At 47.0% G+C, this 19,860-nt stretch overlaps 1 long non-coding RNA gene and 1 pseudogene across 1 annotated transcript; one reads left to right on the forward strand and one right to left on the reverse strand.

Annotated features, from left to right (window-relative positions):
- Positions 1–4,526: 4,526 nt before the first annotated feature.
- Positions 4,527–12,682, reverse strand: LOC138922530 (uncharacterized). Its single transcript, XR_011435617.1, has 3 exons — positions 12,475–12,682; positions 4,847–4,917; positions 4,527–4,743 (listed from the first exon to the last, which is right to left on the reverse strand). It is a non-coding gene; the product is annotated as an uncharacterized lncRNA (long non-coding RNA).
- A 4,073-nt stretch (positions 12,683–16,755) lies between these two features.
- LOC138922531 (transcriptional protein SWT1-like) overlaps positions 16,756–19,860 on the forward strand; it is a 111,652-nt pseudogene continuing 108,547 nt past the window's right edge.

Here is a 19,860-nt window from a genome sequence, read left to right on the forward strand (position 1 = left end):
TTTCCGACAGGCTCCCGTGGATCCCTCACGCCTTCTGGCAGTCACACCATGTCTAATCCCCTCCCCTGAGTGTGGGCTGGACCTGGTGACTTACTTCTAATGAACAGAATACACAAAAGTGATAGGATGCCACCTCTGAGGTTAGGTGACAAAAGACTAGGACTTCCGGCTGGCTGGCACTCTCTCTTTTCCTCTCACTTGCTCTCTCTGATCATCAAACTGACACGCTGTGAGCTGCCTTAGGTAGAGATCCATATGGCGAGGGACCATGGGAAGCTCCTGGCCAACAGCTTGGGACTAACTGAGAGCTGGAACTCAGACCCAACCATCGGAAAGCAACTGTATCCTGACAACACCGTCTTGAGTGAGCTTGGAACCTGACCCACCTCAAGCCTTCAAGTCAATGCAGCCACAGCTGAGCCCGTGACTGCAGCCTTGAGAGAGGCCCAGAGCCAGAGGACCCACATGGGCCGTGCCTAAGCTCTTGACCCACGAAAACTGTGAGATGGTAAATGTTGTTTTTCAAGCCACTGAGTTTTGGGGTAATATGTTACACAGCAATAGATAGCCAATACAACCACTTAAGTACTCTAGTTACTACCCCATTTTTTAGATTAGTAAAGCAAGGCCCAGAATGGTTCAGCAATTTCATGCAAATCATGCAGCTCATAAGCAGCAGAGCCAGGATTTGACCCAAGGCAGTCTGGCTCCAGAATCTTCACTCGGTCCCTATGCTATAAGAATGGAGGGATGAACAGTTGGATGGTATTCTCCTTTCCCTCGCTGGAGGGGCCTGGTGCTCACCCCTGAAGGAGCCAAGGGAAGTGGCAATCTCACTACTAACCTCATCAAACTGTACCATCAGCCCAGACAGAGCATTTTACCAACAAGTAGCCTCTGCAAGAGTGTCCATGTCTAATGCCTGGGTGGGAGGCGAGCGAACAAGGGGTGGGAACAGATTGCATGAGGCAAGGACAGATGCCATAATGCAACAGTGGCAAGCTGCGTATCTCACCATATGAAGTTAGGGCATAGGTAACTATTCTCCGTCTCCCTCAAAAGAATGTAAAGTCCTCAAGCAAAGAATTTCGTATTATTAATTTTCACATCCCTAGTGCCTCGTAGGGGCTTGTTGTATAAAGGGTGCTGGTAGAAAGGGTGTCATATAAATGGCGTCCCTATTAAAGGAATGATTGAGTGAATAAATGAAACAAAAAATGAATGAATGGATGGATGAATGAAGTGAGTTTATGATGACATGGATGTATTTAACCATGAGCTTCTTTAATATCTAATTCATGTATAAAGTGATTTTTTTCAAAGGCCAAAACACTTCCTTCACTTTAAAACAATTGGAGGAAGGGGAAAAGGAAACTAATTAATTGAGCAATTATGATGTTCCAGGCCTTGTCCTCAAATTGTGTTTAATCGCCACAACAGTTTGACTGTCCAATTTCCATTTTGCAAAGGGGAAACTGAGGCTAAGACTGCTCATGGGTCTGCCCAGAGTTACACAGAGTGCCAGATATCCGAATCCGTCATTTCGGACTCCAAAAGCCATTCCTATGCTGGCCCCGCCATTCATGCCTGCTAGATGAACGGGTTGGGGAAGGGAGGGTGCCCATGTTTAGGATGAGAGTCCCCCTCCGGCCCCCGGTCTGTCACCAACAGTGAGAGTGCCGTCCATTTATGCGTTCAGTCCACAGGACTGCCACTGCAGCACTGCTCTACGCTCTGGGGGCAGCACATTTGCTTGGGGTTGGGGCTGGGATGGAGCTCTGCTCCTAGGAGCTCAACACAGGTGCCTGGACTCAGAGCGTGTGACCGTGCTGGCGCTCACACTGAGTAATCAGCTGGTTTTCCCAGGCTCCCAGATGATCTGAAATGGGGACCATCTGCTCCTTCTCAGCACATGGCAAGCTTAAGTTCAAGCTCATGCTATGGCAAGCCCTTCATTTCCCTTAGGAAAAAAAGGGAAAGGGCACGAAACTGCAGCGTCTGCAGTGTGCCAGCCTGGTACACGCACACTGCCTCCTTCAATAATGGCCTGTGCTGCTGACTTACCACCGCGTTCATTTTATGGAGGCGAAGCTGACCCTCAGAGAGGCGAAGGGACTTGCCCCAGCTCACAGCCAGGAAAAGAGGAGCTGGAATGAAATGAGGCCACCCAGCTCTAGAGCACAGACTCTTCACCCCACTGCTGCACTGTCCACTGACTGCTCTGCAAAGCACTTTTGTGCACATACACACACACACACACGCATGCACACATGACCATGCTGCCACTCCCACCAGCTCTGCACAGGTAGACTGCAGGGCTCCCAGCAGGGTCCCCACCAGCCCAGGAGGATAGCACTATTTCTGAATGAATTCAGCTAGAAGCCTCCATATGGCCAGGATCCCAGAACATCCCTGTCTCAAATATCTATTCCAGACGGAAAAGTGCCCCAAACCCTGTGTTCCGAAGACTTTGGGCCCATGATATGGAAGCACGAGAGATGCTCTAAAGGAACACTAAACCAGTAGTAACTCACATGTGGATGTGGCCGGTATATAACGTAAGTGATGACTAGCAGTAGTAACTATGATCACTAGCACTAATAAGTAGAGCTTTAGTTGGATAGTGACTAACTACCAGACACTATTCTATGTATCTCACCTGGATTAACCTATTAATTCCTCATAGCAACCTTGTTTTATGAATTTTAAAGTTGAGGAAATACAACACACACAGGGGTTAAATAACTAGCCGAAAGTCACACAGCCAGTGAGAGACAGGAGCAGGATCTAAACCCAAGCAATTGAGATCTAGAATCTGCACTCTTAAATACTACATTATACTACTTATCATTGACATGAATACAGGAAGGAGGCGGTGTGTCAGAAAACAAAAACACGAATGAAATACTGACAGCTGTCACTCAAACTCAGGGAAACAAGAGTGTATGGAGCAGAGGGGGTGATGAGGGAAAGGGGCAAATTGGGGGGCTCATGCCTCATCTGGGGGGCAGCCACTGCTCATCTCCCCCTGCTTGCTGCCTTGTGGGAAGATGGCTGCTGTGTTTCCAGAGCGCCTGGTTTTGCAGAGACACCAGATGCCCTGATCTGCAGTGGAATGTCTGGATGTTAAACGTCAGCACTGTGCTGGCCGTGCAGGACACACTGCAGGCCTCGTTTCCTTGCAGACTGCCTGTGTGCAACTCATCCTCAGAACGAGCAGGTCTCAGGCCATGAGCCCTCCCCTTCATTAGGCAGTCCTGCCATCTCACTTAATTCTGATCTCGAGACTCTTCCTGACCCCAAGTTAAGATGTACCCCATCCCGCACCCACCCCGCTTCCTTCCCTCCCTGAAAGGGCCTCCACTTCTCCTGTAATCAGAGAGATTAATCCCTCTTCCCTCTGACGGCCCTCCACATATTTTGATCATTGGAATGATTTCTGAGCTGACATAAATCTGATCCCGTCTAACAAGAATGATAAAGAGGGCACCGTATTCACAGGTGGATTAGAGTAGCCGAGAGCCGCAGCCTCTGGGGCAGCTCGACAAGCCCCACCGGCCCCAGGGCTCCATGAAGGCGGGCACAGAGGCCTTGAGCCACACACTCCCCATCCCCATCGGGGATCCCGACTCCACCACTGAGCCAGCTGTCTCAACCTTATCTTTCCCCTCTTCTCGCCTGAATCCAGGAGGTGATTCTCACATTAACTCACCCAGATGAAGGCAAACTAGTGATAACTTTATTAGGATTTTTGCAGGAAACGGGCTAAAGAGAAACACACCAAAACCCTAATCATGCTTATCTCCTGCTAAGAGAGAAGATTTGTGGGCAATTTTGTTAACTTTTCCTTTTGCTATTCCTAATTTTCCTAAAAGCACATTGTAGGATTTCTATCATAAGTCCGTAATAAGTGAAATAATAAAATATTTTGAATTTCCGATTTTAAAATAAGAACTATAAAATCCAGTTCTTGCTCTGGACCAGTGGTTCTCAAACTTGAGCCTGCACCAGAATCACCTGGAGAGCTTGTTAGAGCTTAGATTTCTGGAGCCCAACCCTAGAGTTTCTGAAGCTGCAGTGCTGGGGAGGAGCCCAGAAGTTGTGGTTCTAGAAAGCTCCCAGGCTACAGTGATGCTGCAGGTCCGGGACCACTGCTCTGGAACATTCTGAATATACTCACCAAAGTTAGGTAAGGGCAGCTTCAGCCTCCAGTGTCCGCCCAGACACTTCACCTCAGAACCGGAGCCTTTACTGAGCTGGTTCCAGGGGGCTCTACGCAACACGTTCCAGGTATATCCACCTCTCCACTGCCACCCAGTACATCTCACATTTAGGTAGAGCTGGGCAGGCATGTGTTACAAGACCGTCTCCTGCCACCAGACTACCCACCTTCCCAGAATAGAAATGGAGGGCAGTGATGGAATTCTCACCTCTAGCCAACGGGTGAATTCACTGCAACTTTCAGATGCTCGTCATCCGGTCACCCCAGTCAAAAACCAACCTGTCCAGCTGCTGGCCTACCTGCAGGAGCTCATGCTACCTGTGGAGATAAAGAATCCAGGGGCAGGCCACCCACGGAGCACCCCAGGTCCAAGTCTGTGGGTAGGAACATGAGGCACAGTCTTCAAGGGAGGAAGAGGCTTGATGCTCCAAGTGGTAGAGCCGCTCCACTGGGCCCTGTCAGGAGTCAGAGGATGCTTTCACGGGCTTATTTTGGAGAAATACGCTGGTCTCACCAGCCCTCTAATGGGGAAGAATTATAACATTACTGCACAGTGAGAGGCAGATAAGCATTGGTGGTGAAACATGCAGGCAGTGACGTCAGAACTGAATGAGTTCAACATACCCAGTTGTATGACGTTCTAGTCATGTGACCTGGAGGATGCCCTGAATCTCCTTGGGCCTCAGTTTATCCATCTGCAAAACAGGTATAATCCTGCCATTTTAATGGATTACTGCGAAGATTCAATGACTTGCCCCACATACTACATTTAGAATAGTGCCATGGCACATGGGAGGCACTCATAAATGTTAGCTGCCATTTTCTGAAACAGGGGCACACTGTTAAATTTAATAATATAGACAGGGAAGTACTTGTAAAGAGTTCTGTATGTAAAAAGACATGATGTTGCAACCAAGTATACTAGTAAATATCTTGTTCATTATGATTTTGAGTAAAGAATAAACGCTTCAAGCCAGTACAGGTAGGTAAGCATGATATGGAGAGTGAGAAGGAAATTTTGGTTAACAAGATATTTGAAGAAACAGGCATGATATAAAAGGAAAGGACTCAGCAAGGAAGAGTTTTGCGGAAGACAGCAATGGAGCTCATGGATGGAAGGGTCAGAGCTATTCACAGAAGGAAATGCATGTGCCCGTGGACTCAATGACTTACTTCTTGGGCATTAACTATCCCAACTCGGGAATCCACACTGCCTCACTCGTTCTGATTAGGGACGTCCCTGTGTGGCAGGAGTTCTGGCCCTGGAGATAGCAGAGCCCCTCTGCTCATGGCTTCGTGAGCGGACTTGCCTGGCAAAGATCCGGGATGCTGAAGTTAACATCCACTACCTCTGCTGCACCTCCTTCAAAAGGGGCCAGCCTCCCAGACACGCTGATGGGGATCTTCCACCTCCAGCTCCCCAGCTCCTTTATACACCGAACACAATGTGCATCTCTAGAGCTGAACTCCCACCTTCTTTTAACGATGTGCATCTCTAGAGCTGAATTCCCACCTTCTTTTATCTGTTACAATGTCCCCCGTGAACCTGAGTGTCTTCAGCACAGAGATTCTGCCTGATTCATTGTAATGCACCTAGTGCTTAGCCTTTTGCCTTGCACATAGCAGCTACTTATTAGCTATTTGTGGAATAGATGAAATACAAGGAATAAATGGTTAAGTGATATATACGAACATCATGTAATCGTTACAACATATCATCAAGAAAACTGGCAAGATGAAATAATGTTTATAAGCTAATGTTACATAAAACTACAGGAAGCAAGGTGATGTGTATGCTCTGATTGAATTGATGGGGAAATATTTCCTTCTGGGCCGAAATTGGAAAAGGAATGTACAAGAAGCGTTGTACTGAACAATTATCCCTTACTAAGCGGCAGGACTCATGAGTATTAAAAGTCCAAGCTCTCAAGCCAGCTTCCTTGGGATCAAAACCCTACTCTACCATTTCTAGCTGTGGGACTTCGGGCAGGTATATAAGTATGCCTCAGTTTCCTCTTCTGCAAAGTGGGAGATCATAGGGCTGCAGGAGCGTTTTCTAAGTTGAAACATGTCCGGCACTTAAAACAGTGTCTGTCACAATGCTGCATACATTTTTAAGATGAGAGGATTGGGGACATTTCTTTTTAATGCTCTTTAATTTTGTTATATCGGATGGTCCATTTTCAAGGGCACTCATGAAATCCTGCCCACAAAGAACACCAAATCACCTCGCCAGCTCCTCCTCCCCCAACGCGAGATTAGCCGACCTCCAGCAAGACTGTCCTCACTCAACCAAAATACCTTCAGGTCTGCAAAGGACAAGGATGTAGAGCTACAACGGGAGGAAGTTTGCCTCCAGCATTACAGCACTAAGTTCTTTGATGATTTCAAGAATAAAACGCAGATGGAATCCCTGTGGATACACGCTGTTGTGTCAAACTCACTGATGGTATCTGGTCTATCTAGGAATGGGAAATTCACAGGTCGGGCAAAGGCAGCAAGAACAGCTTGAGATGGGCAGTTGGAGGGCAAGTTTGAGGTCCAGCTGTACCAATAACTGGCTGAGGTTTCTTTCTCAGACTATAGTGGGAATATTCCCAATATTGCGGGGCCATATGTGCCAAGACTGTACACAGGGGCAGGAGTTTAGATAGTCGATCTGAGACACTAATTAAGGAGGGGGTGGAAAGGCTAGAAGCTAGAGTAGAAGGTAAATCATGGCGGCAGACATGGATGTTCAGCAGTCAGGAGCACGAAGAACTGGAGTTGGGCAGAGAAGCGGCAGACACCTTCAGCCTTGCACGGGGAACAGTCCTGGTTCATGAGTGAAATCTGGAAACTCAAGATTCAAGCTGCTGCATCTCCCTGCTTGCAATGTGGGGTCCAGGGGTGATGCCAAAGTGACATACATCAAGAAAGTGATTTTGCATCGGTTCAGAAGCCCACCATTGCTTTCTAGACTGGACTTGATTTTTATTCCTTTTGCTACTGCTGCCCTGGAACTTATCCCTGGCTTACTCTCTGTTTTGGTATAACTATGCTTTCCTCTGCATCCCAGATGGGAGGAGGAAGAGAGAAGTAATAGCAGTACTCTTAGCAGGTTTTGAGTACTTAGTAGTGCTAGACGCTGGACTAAGCACATAAGTGATGATGCTGTATGTATTAACTCGTTTAATCACAACAACTCTATGAGACAGTGTGAGAGATTCTGAGCATTCACCAGTGACACCTCCACATCTCCCAGCCTGCCTCGGCTGGGTTGGCCATGTAGCTTGTTCTGAATGAAGCAGAACAATGCATGCCACTCCAGGCTGAGATGGATAAGTATCCATCTTGATGCCCCCATGTTTTCCAGGCTGGACTTCAAGATTAAGGATTCCAGAGTAGTGGAGCCAAATGATGGACATGGCTGGATCCCTGAGTTATTGCTTCAAGGAGAGACATCCAGGAAAGATGTGAGACCTCCATCAGTTTGTATGAGCAAGAAATGTTTATTGCCGTTAGGCACTGATATTTGGTTTTGTTTTTTAACAGAAGCTAGCATGAGCTAATTACCCTGACAAAAACAGGTGGAGACTGTTGTCATACCCACCTTACAGATGAGAACATTGAGGCAAAAGAGGATAAGTAACATGTCCAAGGTCGCAAAACCAGTGAGTGGCAAGGCTGAGACTGAGCCCACGTCCATCGGGCTTTGGGAATCTGTTCTTCCTTTTTTTCCCTCACCTTGTTCATAGTTTTGGTGGCTCTGTTCACATTTTCCAAGATGGATTTCATCTCGAACCAGTTCCAAGAGTTGACGTGAGCCCCACTGGGGAACTCACTCCTTTTGTCCTCCCCGGATGTATATGAGAGCTGCCCACATCAGAAATTATACTGAAGATGCTACTGAGTGTGTTCAAGAACTATTTGTCTGCAATTTCCTTCTTTTTATAATCACATACTACAATCACACCTGGCTACAGAGAGAATTAGTAACCAAAAATCTTGCAAGTTGTCTAAAAGCCTAATGAGTTTTATTTTCTAAATGTCAACAACATCATCACACCTTGCATACCTGTTCTTCACAGTTTACAGAGAAAATATACATATATAATTAGGAGCTAGAAGGTGGTACAGCAAAAAAGTTAAGGGCTTGCACTTGTTAAGTCAGGGAAAACTATCTTTCTGTCCAACTCTTTCATTTATTTACTGTGTGACCAGAAACAAGTCACATAACCTCTCTGTGTATCAATTTACTCCTCCTTCTCTTTTTTTTTTTTTTTTTTGTTGGTGAGGAAGATTATCCCTGAGCTAACATCTGCCACCAATCCTCCTCTTTTTGCTGAGGAAGAGTGGACCTGAGCTAACATCTGTGCCCATCTTCCTCTATTTTATATGTGGGACACCTGCCACAGTATGGCTTGATGAGCAGTGCGTAGGACCACGCCCGGGACCTGAACCTGAGAACCCCGGGCCGCTGAAGTGGAGTGCACAAATTTAACCGCTACACCACCAGGCTGGCCCTTACTCCTTCTTTATAACAGAAATTTATGTTGTTAGGTTGCTCTGATAATTCAGTAAAATAATACTTCGGATTCCTAGGTTTGACCTGGAGTAAGCTGGAGTGAAAAAAGCAGTGGGCACAGACATATTGCCCCTTCCCCTGGGTAAGAAACATATTCTGTGTAGTTATTATTAATTCTGATTTTTATTGTTCCCGGAGGGCAGGAAACACATCATGTTCATCTCTGTAGGCTCATTGTCTCTCAAAGAGTATGGGGTAAAATACGTGTTCAGTGACTGCTTTTGAAAGCGATGAAAGAATAAACCACACGGAGAGAAACCACACAAGGAATAATATGACCAGAAAAGCAGAGCAGGCGGAGGTCACACGACACTAGACATAATAAGCATGCCCACATCAGGGCTAGCTTGGGGAGCAGAAGCCTTCATCCTTCCCCTTGCTTCTTACCACCACTCAACACTCCCCCGGCTCCCACACAGAAGGAATAGTGTGCATTTGACAGACTCCGGGACACCTAAGGGGCACATTTGCAATGGGGGTCCTGGCTGCGCACATACTAACAGATGAGCTCAAGAGACTGGATCTTGATCTCTTCTTTCTTCCAACCATGCAGAAGATGGAAGATGCAGTAAATTGTCCCAGGGGCTGCTCTGAGGCCAGTGCTTTCTCTTGTCCTTCTATGGGTTAAAATTTGTCTCTTTTGGACTGCAGGAAGGGGAATCGGGGGTGAGGAGAGAACAGGCCAAGCGCTTCAGCTTGATTCTCCGACATCCACAGCAGGAGTCTAGGGATTAAGCGCAGTTGGCAGGTGTCTCCCAGGTTTCCTTGGACAGGCTTCTCTCCATTCATATTTTCTTCGGGAGCTCATGGTGAGGGGTGTTGGGCTGGGCAAGGCAAGTTAATAAAACCTCACTCTGATTTTTAACATTTATTATCTCATTTTCAACTCCTGACCACTCGGCATTTTGCTAATATTACTGGAATGCTCCCCGTTATAAGACCTGGAGGCCCAGGCTCTGATATCTCACATCATGGGGCCACAGTCACAGGGCAAGTTTGTAGCCAAAGTGGGCATGCAACTCCGGCCTTCAGACTGCAAACCCAAACAATTCCAGGCATAGTTCCTCCAGGGCAAGGCAGACCAGGGGGCTTATTCTAATGGTCTCATGGACCCACCGGAGAATGACCCCCCTCCATTTATTTTATCTAGAAGCAAAGTAGTACTTGAGAAACAACTGTAACCATGAATCCCACAGGATCACATCAGGTGTTGGGCTGAATATTGATGGTGTACATTTTCTGCTGTCCTTCATAATGCCTATCTTTTAGGTCATGCCTCCCTCTCCCCAGACAGGTACCCTTTCTCTGGGTTCCTGGAGTAGATTGTATTGCCAAAGGTGGCAGCAGCAACAGCTCCTGTTCCAGAGGCTCTTCAGCAACGTGATCTTGTCAGTCCCCCATCAAGAGATGGAGTCGATTTACCTGTCCCTTGGCTCAGAGCTGGCCCTGTGACAGCTTCGACCAACAAAATATAGTAGAGTGACATTCTGGCGCCGCTAAGCTCGGACATTAAGAAGGCCCGGTAGCTTCTGCTTTTGTGCTTTGGAGGAAATCAGCCATCCTTCAAGAAGTCTGACTTCACTGACACCGCAGGGCTGGGAGGAGCCAACACTAGCCACGAGACAAAGCCCCGTGCAGGAGGCGCCCTGCCACCACTGGGCTCCAGCAGAAAGCCAGGAAGGGTTTGCCAGCCTGGTGAGTGGAAGCATCCTAGAAGAAGAGGCTCCAGCCCTGATGAGCCAGCGCTGTGGACGCTGCACAGATCAAAAGAAAGTCTGCCTAACTGCATTCTGCTCAAATTGCAGAATCATAAACAAAAATATGATTGTTATCCTTTAAGCCACTAAATTTCAACGAGGTTTGTTATGCAGCAGAGGTGGCCCAGAGTTCCCACGGCATTTGTCCCATCAGAGCAGTTATTATTCTGAACATTTATTACTGTCATATTATCTGTCTCTCTCCCTAAATTGACTCCCCAGGGCTTGGTTCCTGTGGAGTACCCAGAGTCTAGAACGGCGCCTGGCACACAGGAGGCCTGCAAAGACTCCTTGTGGAAAGAGGTGCATGGTGACTGTGAGGGGGCTCCACTTGGGCTGCCCTGCAGCCCACATGCCTGCGGTCATGCTACCTGGCTGCGCATGGAATGAGACCTCCTAATCTAAGGAGTCCCTCTGTCTGTCTCCACATTGCAGATCTCACAGTAGGCTCCGAGAAAAGACTTTTGTTGTCAGTGCTGTCGAGTCACTTCTGACTCCTCCCGCCCCTGTGGACTGCAGAGCAGAACCCTGCCCTGGTCTTTTTGCGGCATCCTCTCACCTTCTGGCGCTCTATCAGACTATGCTCTGCTGCTATTCATAGGGTTTTCCTGGCCAATGTTTTTGGAAATTCTTTCTAGTCTGTCTAGTCTGGAAGCACCACTGAAATCTGTCCACCATGGGTGACCCTGCTGGTGTTTGATACACCAGTGGCCAAACTTTCAGCATTCCAGCAACACATGCCACCACCAACAGATGAGTGGTGTGGTTCTCTGACCAGGAAACGAACCGGGCTGTGGCAGTGACAGTGTTGGATCTTAACCACTTAGACTACCCAGGCTGGCGGAAAACGCTAAACTTAGCCAAATGACAAGCTTCTTTTCTTCATGTGGTTGTTTTTGATTTAAAGTGCTTGTGTTAAGAGAGCAGGGGAAGGTTCTGGGATTTTTCATAGGCTACAGAGCTGAAGACACAATTTAATTAAACAGATCCCTTCAGTGGTGTGCCCACTGCTCCGAATCGAGTGCAATCATTTTCCTTTCCGGGCCTTTACTGGAGAGGATGCAGCGGAAGGCGCTCAAGTTGGTGATGTGCTGTGTGACTGACACTCAGGAGGGCTTCTCTCCAAAGGAGGAATCAGAGACCAGCTCTGACCACAGAGTATTCCAGAGTCCACATTCTCCAACCTCCTCCCGTCCTCACCATTACTAACCCCAAAGGGACTCTGATCTTCTCTCGACTGAAATATTGCTAGAACCTCCTTGCCTCCAGTTTCACCCCAGTGCAACACCAAACCCACGCTTAAACCAGATGTCCTCTTTTTGTAAAGACACAAACCTAATCCCCCCATCCTCTTGCTTGTGGAAGGCGTCCACGGGTCATCAGAGTATTCCATATTCTAACCTTACCATTCCCTCCTCGCCTCTCCCTTTCCCTAGCTGAGGAGGGGCAGCTCTCCTAGTTTTGGCCAAAGAGACTTCACAGTTGGGGTCTAGGAAGGGTTTTACTCTACGAAGGAAAGAGAAGCAGGGCACGACCTGCCTCTTTCTCATGCCATGAGCATGGGGGTGTGTGAATGCGATGCTCAGACTTGAAGCAGCCATCAAAGGGCCATGAGGCAACAAACCAACACTGCAGGGGAAGGCAGGGGGAGACACAGGTTAAATACCTTTGGTGGTACTGTTACCACTGGTGGTACCCAGTGGTAGTATGTTTTTGCAATGAAAACTTTACTACTAATAATAAAACACTTACAGAACGAATTATAGAATGAATTAATGAGCCAAAGGGAAGCGGATACAACACTTGTCTTAGATCAATCAAACTTTATTACCAGGGCCTGACCTCCCTGAAATGCTGCCATTTCTCCTTGAACAGGATTCTATAAACATGGAGGAAAGGCGAGCAACTTTTGGGAAGCAAAGCCTCACCTTAGCCCGGGTCTGCCACAGCCTTAAAATACGGGCGGGATTCTGCCAAGAACAGGGAAGAAGAGAAGATGGCTACGCAGAGGGATCCAGAAGCACAAAGGCATGGAGGTACTGCAGAGTGCTGGGAAGTTTAGTGTTGTCAGAACATAGGACACGCTGTTGCTTCTCTAACTCCTCCAGGTGACCTTCGTCACTCCTTCCTCCGTATAACACCTTAAAAAGCACATGGCACACTGTCATATACTTGAGTCTATTTTTCCCCAAACACTGCAAGCTACAGTAGCATGTCCTATTCAGATTGATATCATCTTCCACTCTCCAAGGCCTAAACATACTAACCACTCCAATAAATGCTTGTTGAATAAATACATGAATGACATTATCTCATTAGAAGTGCCCTGTGGGTAGAGCTACCACTAGGCAACCCCTAGTCAGACTCATAGAGCACAGAGACCAGAGTGACGCCCACACAGGAGATAAATATAATTTGCATACTCATCTACTAACAGAGCCATTGTAAAGATGCCTAGTGGGAAACGCATTGTAGTGCTAACGCATTGTAGGCAAATGCTTGAAACTCCAGACTTGTATGGGTTTCCTGGAGACAAACTACCAGTGAATGAAAACTTGCACTAAGAGAAAAAAGATGCTTGCCAATTGCAGACTGGAAACTCATTCTGAAGGCTATAAAGCTACAGATGGGGTTTATCACACCTCTAGGACACTGTACAGAGCCTGTCTTATCTAGTCTTCTAGCCCAGAGCCATAATCTTCTGTAGCATCCCTGACCAGTTTGCAAACTAGCCTCTGTCTGAACAATTTTAGGGTAAACGCCGCTGTGCTAGGGGCCAAGGGTACCTCAAGGTTGTCTGGTCCCAGGCTCAGCAGATCTGCAAGAGGAGCTTTGAGCGCCAAGGGAGGAATGTAGTAGCTTTTTCAGAAATGCCTTGTTCCGAGTCCCACCACGTGGACTACCTATCTCTGGCTCAGCTTTGGTTTTACAGAGTTTCCAGGTGAGGAGCTGCTACTGTCCCTTGCTACAAGCCTCTGACTCAGCCCCTCACGTTGATTTTGTCTTTTTAGGACGATTAGGCCCAAGCTAACATCCGCCACCAATCCTCCTCTTTTTGCTGATGAAGACAGGCCCTGAGCTCACATCCGTGCCCATCTTCCTCTACTTTATATGTGAGGTGCCTGCCACAGCACGACTTAACAAGTGGTATGTAGGTCCACACCCGAGATCCAAACTGGCGAACCCCAGGCCGCCAAAGCGGAACGTGTGCACTTAACTGCTGCGACACTGTGCTGGCCCCTCATGTTGATCTTTTTATGAAGACTATTTCACAAGCACATTCACTGCTTCATCCCATCCCAGCTTTCTGTCTTTGCCAAGACTTGGGCTCCCTGGCATTATACTGGATTCCTTCAATCATCTATAAAATAAGATTGCTAAACCTTTCACCAAGGCATAGTGATTAAGAGCTGGGGAACTGGGAACAGATAGATCAGGGTTTAAATCTTGGCTTTTACTTTATTTCTTTGCTCATTCATTCAATAAATGTTTTCTGACAGCTTGCCATGTATCAGACACCTTACTAGGTACCAGGCAGTGAACAAGTCAGAAGGGTCACAAAGCTTACCTTGGTGTACATGTGTGTGTGTGGGAGGGTAATTAACAAAGGAGTGGGCTGACTGAAATGTCCCATATGTTCAGTGTGTGCTAATTACCTTTATTATCATTATTACTATTATTATTATTTGATGCATCATTTGGGATTAGATTTGGTTGTGAGTGACAGAAAGCCCAATGATGGCTTAAACAAGAGATTTTGTTCTTTGACATAAAGAGTCTGAAGGGAAGCCACCAGGCCTGGTGTGATGGCCCCTTGGTCAGCAGGGACCAAGGCACCTTCTTTCCTTTTGCTCTGCCCCGCTCAAACTCTAGGTCTGCAGAAGTTGCCGGTGCCTCAACATCCCGTACGTACTGGCCAGTCCCAAACATGCCAACAGCTCCTGACCATAAGCACTTGAGACTCTCCACCCCTTTCTCAGCGCCGGCACAGTGTTCGGTCCACAGATGGAAGCCTGGTGGTGCCAGGGAAGTGATGCCCCCAGGAGCAGCCCTCACCCAACGGCAGACAGGCATTGGTGCATAAATACCTCAGCTCTTTGGCTTTTCGAGGAGAACATCTCTGGAGCACGTGCTACACAGTTTCCCAGAGTTCCCCAGCAGGGTGAATCCACCATAATATGCTCATTAGCACACCCTATACCAGCCTCCTTCCCTTCCTATCTCACTCCCTTGTTCTCCCTACCAGCGCTTCCTGGGATCACTTGGCAAATAAACAACTTGCTCTCAAATCTCTGCTTCAGAGTCTGTTCTTCAGGGGGAACCCAATCTAACATATGGTCTAAGTTGGCCACGCATGCTCCACCCATCTCACCCACATTCCAGCCACCAGGAAGGTGCAAGTGGTGAAAAAGGGTGAGGCTCTTCCCTTTAAAGAATATTTCTTGGGAGTTCCACTGAATACCTCAGCTTACACGCCATTAGCCAGAATTTACATGGCTTCATTGGGTAACAAAGGAAGCTGGGAGATGTAGTTCTTCTTATGAGTGGTGATATGCCCTGCAAGAACAAGCATTCTATTACTAAGGAAGAAAGGGAACCCACCTCCAATAAACCAGCTTGTTAGCATCCAGGGGATGGACAGGCAGAGCCTTGTGGAGTAGGCAAGGACCCACGAGCAGGGGTTTGGGTTCCTGATGAACCATAATCCCAAAGCTCCTCCCTGAAAGCCTGTTGAGCCATCACGCCTTGGTGCCTGCTTCCCCACCTGCTCCCCAACAGTCTAAGCATAACTTGCCTGGTCTCTCCAATCCTGGGAGGAAAGCCGAGACTTAGCTCCATCAAACCATGCCAGAATACAATTCGTATATTAAAATCATTCAAGCTGGCTTTTCCTTCACCTTAGTTTTAGATAAATAAGAAGTGCCACACCAGACCCCAGCCCTCCAAGGGCTTACGCGATTCATAAAGGGCCATGACAGATGCATTAAAAGGATGTAAGATGACACATGGCTAATGACAAGTGAGGGGTCCAGAGGTGAAAGCCTCAATGTTCTACGGACACCGCAAACTCACAGAATATCAGTGTTGCAGGGAAATGCGGGAGGTTTACGAAGGCATCCACTGAATGCTGGCTGCATGCAGCAATGTGCTATCTATGAAGACATTTAAGCTTCCCAACGGCTCGATGAGGTTCGTTTCGTTATTGGCTCCATTTTAAAGATGAAGAAACCAAGGCTTTGATAGATGGAATAACTTGCCCTCAGTCATACAGCCAGTAAGAGACTGAGAGTAATATTTAAAAAATATGAATAATAATAACGTACATTTTAATTCTTTTAATATGTTCCAGGCACCAAGCTGAGTGCCTTTCATGTTTATGCAGTGTAAGCCTCATAACAGCCCTTGAGTGAAACACAATTATTATTTCCATTTTAAAAATGAAGAAACTGAGACCGAGAGAGGTTAAAAAGCTAGAAAAGAGTGACACTAGCTTTAGGAGACCATCTTGTCCAACTGCCAAACAAACGCTTGACTCCCCTTTATGGAATGATGGCCATCATCTAAAAATGCCCAATATCACAGAAGGCACAGCCTCCTAACTCATCCATTCCTCTCCTGGAAGAAGTCAGCTGAACAGTCACTGTTTTTGAGCTTGCAGGGTGCAGAATTTGCCATCTCAAAATGTGTCTCTTTGGCTTGATTATTTTTAAGAACAAAAGACTCAGGAAGAAACTCTTCCCCTAAATGTCTAAAAGAATCTACGATGGAAGGCCTGTTCTAGGAAAGAGCTCTCCCATAGAGAACTATAGTATGATATGAATTAGGTGTGGTAGACAGGAGGGACCCAGCAAGGCCCATTTGATCAGAGTCCTCCCCATGTCCCATTGTCTCTGCATGGCATGACAAACATTTCTTTACCAAACATTCTCTTTTCCATCTCCATGTGAATTGCCTTCCTCTCCCCTTTAAAGTTCCAAACCACTACTCTCAACATCGTCTTTTGTCTTTAGCTGAAGATGGTATTTAAGGTGGTGGCTTCTGCCATTTTGGAGAGTTACTCATTTTTCCTGGGTTTCTCCCATGTATACACGTTATCAAACTTTATCTGATTTTCTCTTACTAATCTGTCTCATGTCAATTTAATTCTTAGACTGGCCAGAAGAACCTAGAAGGGTAGAGGAAAATTTCTTCCTCTGCTACCCTGGACCATGAGCTCCCCAAGGTAAGGACCATTTCTTATACCGAATAGCTTCCCCAGGACAGAGCTCAGAAAACTTCTTCTCTACAGGATTAGAGAGTACATATTTTCAGCTTTATGGCCCACGTCATCTCTGTCACAACCATTCAACTCTGCCATTGTAGCCAAATGTAGCACCTAGCAGACAATATGTGAACAAATGGGCATGGAGGTGCTCTAAGAAAACTTTATTTATGGACACTGAAGTGAGAATGTCATAGGAATTTCATGTATCACAAAATATTATTCTTCTTTTGATTTTTTCCAAACTCTTAGAAATGTAAAAGCCATGCTTAGCTCGTGGGCTACACAGAATCAGGCAGCAAGCGATTTGACTCACAGTCCATAGAGCACCGACCCCTGGACTGGGATCTAGAGGAGGATCTGGACAAAACTGGCATCAGGAGGCCTGGTTTTCCCTCCCACTTACCAAGGTGCTAAAGAATAGGGCAGTGCATTGCTTTTTCTACTGAGTGGCAAATGGTTCGACAACTGGAGTTTAGTTTTGGGCTGCCCATCGCCACCTCCAGGGCTGAAGTACCGATGCCTGCACCCTGAAGACTAGAATGTGAAGTAGGGCACACACAGTAAAGGCCCATGAGCCTCACTAGGGAGGTTGGACTTTCTCTAAGCTGCCATATGGGTGTGTGGTACCACATGACAGCTCCTATGATTAGTGTGCTAGTGACTTATTGCCTTGCATGTACATCCTGACACAGTTAGGAATGTATTATTATCCCCATTTCATAGGTAAGGAAACCAAAACTCAGAGAGGTTAAGTGACTAGCCCAATATCACCCAGCTAGTAACAGTAATTCACATCCAGGATCCAGTTTCTAGGCAGCACCGCGGATACTAAATTGGATGGGCAGAGACAGGAACCACAGTCAGCATCCCTTGGAAAGATCAGCAGTGGCTCCAAGCTGGTCTGCTGCATATTCATTGCTTCAGGCCTGATCTAGGAACACCCACTGCTGACTGCAGCCTTTAATCTAAATCCCCTCTCTGCTTCCAGTTCTGCCCAGCACCAAAGGATGCTGGGAGGCCTAGGCCCTAGCAGCAGGTGGGGGTCAACCTTTGGGGAGGGATTAATTAGAAGATTCAGCGGGATGCCCCTGGATAGAATCCCTGCTTCCAACAGAAACAGCTTGTGCGGGAATCCACATGCTGCTCAGGACAAGGAGTGCACAGCAGGGTGGGGGCAGAGGAGTGGATCCACGGGCTGCGTTTTCAATAATAATGGGAAGAGTGATCAAAGCTGGCATCACGGAGGGCCTTTCCCCAAGTTGGGCTTGTGTCAAGAGGCATCACATACATTATTTTACTTAATCCTCAGGACAGCTCCAGGTGGGGGTGCTTACTACTGCACTTATTTGCAGACAAAGGAACTGAAGGCCAGCTGATCAATGCATCATGCTGAGCAAGTATGTTAGACTCCGAAGTCCACACTCTCCTACCTACCAGGCTCAGGAATGCAGCTCGCAGGTGTCAAACCTGGACCTTTATCCTCCTTCGGCTTGCAATTCCTCAATAGCCTTTGACCCAGATATGTTTGAAATGACTCAAAAGAACTGGTTTAAAAATCAACATTTCAGGAGAAGAGCAGTCAGATCTATATGGCATCAAACAAGAAATTTGACAATCATCATTCATTCATTCATTTATTCACCTGGTCATCCATCCATCCAAACACCTATCCATCCATCCGTTCAATCATTCATTCATTTAAACAGATAATCAATATTGTCTGCGTGTCCTCTATTAGTGAGGCCCTGCACTAGCATTGGAGAGGGAAAGTACAAAGATGAGTAAGACCTGGCCTCTGTCCGTTTACAGGGTTTAACGTTTTAGGGAGGTCACGTGTCTGAGTATGTCGGTGGGAGCAAGTTGTGGGAAAGAAAGACAAGTGAAGACCTTTGGGAAAGGGCCACTCAAGGCCAGGGAGTCAGATGGGCCACCTACATGGACACATATGGATCTGTGTTCCGCAATCACCTCCACCGCTTTTCCCTCCACCCCACTGCCCTCACTGATGCCAAAGATATGGTTCCCTAAGAGATCAGAAGCTGGGTCAGTGAAGAGATATCGCAAGTCGGTAAAACAAAGGAAATTTGTGAAGTTGTAGAGAATTCTTAATTTGAAATGTCCTGAAAGGGGTATGCACTAGGAGGTACTGGGCTTTGGGGGGACTCCAACGAGATCTTGATGACCATCTCCATGTGACAGGATTCTCTCCTTGACCAAACTTTGGTCAGGCTCCTCTGAGCTTCATTTTTGACAAGGCCCAATGTTAGGCTCTGTCTTTGGCCCATTTAATCCAGTTCTAGCAAGAATCCTGCTGGGTCAGTTTAGCTAAAATTCTCAACCCTTGATATCTGATCACATTCCTCAACCCACACCCTCAATATCCTCTCACCCTGGCCTGGCTTCACCAAAGTTCCTGCACCGTCAGTTTATCCAGAACCGCCCTTCCCCCAGTGTTTCCTCTTAGTAATTTTCCATCCGCTGACCCCCATCCTGATCCTTGGCTAGAAATCCCGTTTTCTTGTTGTATCTGGAACGGAGCCCAGTTCTATACTGAGGTCTCTTCCTCTATTGCAATAGTTCCTGAAGAAAATTTGCTTTCCCTGCTCTAATTTCTGCTCGGCTCTGGTTTTCTTCAACATATGGATGCCGGAGAAGGAAGGTCCATGTGGAAAAGATTCATTTGTTCATTCAAAAAGAACTCCCTAGATGATACCTGCTCTGAAAAGCAGTGTACCCCTGCGGTTCTGAGTCAGAAGGAATAACAAATACCATCTGGACATGGAAAGTCTTTGGGCTGAATGTCAATTCAACACTCTCATCCTCAGACTCCAACATTTACTAATTGGCAGGCTATTAAATCTCGCTTTGCTTCGGTTTCCTCGTCTGTAAAATAGGCCTAAGACCAGCCTCACTGCAGAGAGATGTGAGGACCGAGTCAGGACAGTGAGTGTAAGTGCTCTGCACAGTGCTTGGGACCCTGCCAGTACTCGACAGCTATTAGCAATGCTAACTACAGTAATAGTCATTAGTATTAGGCGTGACAGAAGGG

Source organism: Equus caballus, unplaced genomic scaffold (assembly GCF_041296265.1).
Source record: "Equus caballus isolate H_3958 breed thoroughbred unplaced genomic scaffold, TB-T2T haplotype2-0001042, whole genome shotgun sequence".
Classification (NCBI taxonomy): Eukaryota; Metazoa; Chordata; class Mammalia; order Perissodactyla; family Equidae; genus Equus; species Equus caballus.